General features: G+C 40.5%; 1 non-coding gene across 1 annotated transcript; it reads left to right on the forward strand.

Moving 5' to 3' along the window:
- Positions 1-808: 808 nt before the first annotated feature.
- LOC144239459 (U2 spliceosomal RNA) lies at positions 809-1,004 on the forward strand. The gene has a single exon (XR_013337436.1). It is a non-coding gene; the product is annotated as a U2 spliceosomal RNA (small nuclear RNA).
- The last annotated feature ends 2,509 nt before the right edge of the window (positions 1,005-3,513 follow it).

Here is a 3,513-nt window from a genome sequence, read left to right on the forward strand (position 1 = left end):
CATGATACTGAGTAGAGTCTTGCAAAATGTCAGGGAAAAATACATATTTTAACCAACCACATGAAGGCCTTTCAAGTGAATCCTGAGATCATATCTGTCTGTTTTGAGGTGGAATTGCATCAGCTTTGTGCTGTGTGGTCTGATGATCTTGTACCAAGCAGAAGTCATGACCGACCATTGTATGGTTTTAACACATGGTTTGAAACATAAACTAATTATTGCTTCATAGTCTGTTTATAAAAATCTATCACAATATACTGTTGAGTTGGAGGAATAAAAGCATAATTCAACAAGTTTCAGTAGTGCAAAGACAGGGAACACGGATAAAGCAGGAAGAACTTGTTTTGAATCCTGGCTTCTGCTTCAGCTCTGTGAACTTACTCACCTCAGCTTTTCCAACCCAAACTTCTCCTGTTGTAAAGTAAGATCACGTTGGCCTCTCCAGGCAATTGTATCAGAGGTACAGCATGTAGCACAGGGCCTGAGCAATGGTGGACAGTTCGTAGGTGGAATGATGGTGATGATGATGATGATGATGATGATGATAATGATGATGTTGAGGATGATAATAACGATGACAGCAATGATGACGATGGTGATGGAAATACCAATGATGATGATGGTGGTGGTGGAAATAGTGATGATGATGATGGTGATGGTAATGGTAATAGTAATAATGATGATGATGGGGAAGGGGGTGGGTGTGGGGATGGCAATAATGATAACTTCCCATCTACAGAGATTCTTGATCAATTGGTTTGAGATGAGGTTCAGGCAACCTAAAGTACTAATTTAAAGTACAAATTTAATCACTTCTCAGCCTTTTGGCTAAGATCAAGTGCAGTATCTCTTCTTATCAGTTTAAAGTCCTAATTTTAAAGTTCCCCAGATGAGTCTAATACAGAGCCAGGGTTGACCAACCACTGCCCTAGACCAGCAGCCCTTAAACTCTTGAATCCCAAGACCTCTTTTTACAAATATTATTAAGATGATAAAGAATTGTTTTAAAACACAAAAACGTATATACACATCTTTCATTAGCCATCAGAGCAATGATCTCATCATACGTCATAGAGCCTCTGGAACACTTTCTGGACACACATTTAAAAATGAGAGGGAGAAAGGGTAACAATGTCTTAAATTGTTATAAAAATAGTTTTGACTTCATGGACCTCCTGATGCTGCCTTAGACTAAGCTTTCTACACCTAAGTATTGCCCTCTGCACCCCCCTTTCCCCAACATTGCATGCGCACATGCGTGCACGTGCGCGCGCACACACACACACACACACACACACACACACACACACACACACACACACACACACACCCTGTCAGCCTCCATCCCTGGCTCTTCACCACATCTAGAAAAGGAATCACACTCATTGGCTCTCAGTCAATACAAGACAATCAAATTCCACACAGTCTGATAAATGGATCATTAGAAAGAGACTGGGCTAAAGCTTTCCTCAGCTCTGGCTGCTTAAAACAAAACATGAAAGATTCGCAAAGTAAATGAACAGCATAAACAAGACTGCAAGATCTGCATGGGCAAATAAACTGTTTCTACGCACCCTCAGACTCTTTGGAAACAGACTAGACACTGAACACATAATTGCTCGACCAATCACACATTCCCTTCATGGCTGGCAATACAAACAAAACACTGTCCGCTGACCCAGATGAGTAGCAAAGGTTGCAAATTGGCCGCCCTTGGGAAAGATTAGAGTCACAGACAAGTTCATCTGGCCCACCCAGATGAAATACGGAGTGATTCCCACGTTCAAAGCCAAGAGGGTTCACATTTTTAAAAATCTAGATTTTTGGCTATCTTTTTAAAACTCTGGCAATACTAAGGCTTTGTTTCCACAGAGGGCTAGAGCAGAGTGGTAAATACCCCCTTCAGATGGTGCTTGGGTTTCTTTCTTATTCCAACCCACTTCTTTCAATTATATCACCAGTCATGCCTACCAGGTGCTGTATTTGTATAACAATGTTATAGCCCCCTCCCCTGTTTATAACCTATGGCCACTACATAAAGAACTAGGAGATTAGAACACTGCACACAGCAAGCTAGCTTCACCCTTGCAAGGTAAGTTTCTCAAGAACTACACCAAAAAGGCAGGAAGCCAGAGGGTAGCACAATAACTGTGCTGTCTGCCTCTGTAGCCTACTTGCCTTATAGGCAATATTTGTATCTTAGAGAAACAGGTCCTAGTCATGCAGAAGCCTGGGAACCTAGTCCCAGCCTGATAAGCTCAAGAATATAAGCTCTCCCCTGCTGCTACTTGGGGCTGCTTGATTTGGGTGCTCCCCAAGCATGCCCAGCGCTGAATAAAGAAATGTATATGACCCCAATCTGTGTTCCTGTATTCTGTTCACTGATCTCGGCCTGGGTGGCTACAACAGCCTTTGTTTAGAAAGTTCATGGATCCTAAAGGCCTCTCCTTTGGTTTAAGCTATTTTACTAAGGTTAAAGTCACTCCATTTACATACAGGTCAGGATTACTATAACCTCTACTATCCAGAAGATCCTCTAAGACCTGATAGGCATGGAAAAGGCCTCCAAGAAGCCAAGAGAACGGACATAAAGTCCATGCAACCTCCTCCAGCTAAAGGCATCACACTTGGCCAATTTACTTCTATTTCACACACACAGTTCTATAAGCTTTTATCCCAATCAGATTTTCTTGTTCAGGGATGAAAATAATTTGGAGGAAAAAAACTAGTTTGTGAACATAAGAATGGAATCTCTTTCCCCAAACCTCCCCCTACCAAAACAAACAAACAAACAAAACAAAACCCAAAAAACAAAACAACAACAACAAAAAAACTGCCACACAGTCCAAGGAATTTTTCTGATCATGATTAATGGTAGAAATAGGAGGAAACACTCTTCCCAATGTTAAAGCCACTATAATGCCACAGTGATTAAGGCAATGTGGAATTGGTAGAGGGACAGACACATAGATAAATGAAACAGAATAGAGAACTCAGAAATCGATCCACACAAGAATGTCCAATTAATTTTTGATAAAGTAGCAGAAGTAATTCAGTGGAGAAAAGATATTCTTTTCAATAAATGGTGCTGGACAATTAGACATCCAAAGGCAAAAAATTAAACTCAACCTAAACCTTAACCATATGTAAAAATTAACTCAGGGCACCTGGGTGGCTCAGTTAAGTATCTGACTTCAGCTCAGGTCACTATCTCACAGTGTGTGAGTTCAATCCCCCTGTTGGGCTCTGTGCTGACAGCTCAGAGCCTGGAGCCTGCTTCAGATTCAGTGTCTCCCTCTCTCTCTCTGCCCCTCCCCAACTCATGCTCTGCCTCTCTCTCTCAAAAATAAATAAATATTTTAAAAATAAATGAACATTTTAAAAATTTATAATTAATTCAAAATGGATCATGGACTTAAAGAGAAAATATAAATCTATAAAATTTCTAGAAAAAAAATGGAGAACATCTTTGGTACCTAGAACTATACAAAGAATTTTTAGACTTGACACCAA

This window comes from Crocuta crocuta, unplaced genomic scaffold, assembly GCF_008692635.1.
Source record: "Crocuta crocuta isolate KB4526 unplaced genomic scaffold, BGI_CrCroc_1.0 scaffold67, whole genome shotgun sequence".
Lineage (NCBI taxonomy): Eukaryota > Metazoa > Chordata > Mammalia > Carnivora > Hyaenidae > Crocuta > Crocuta crocuta.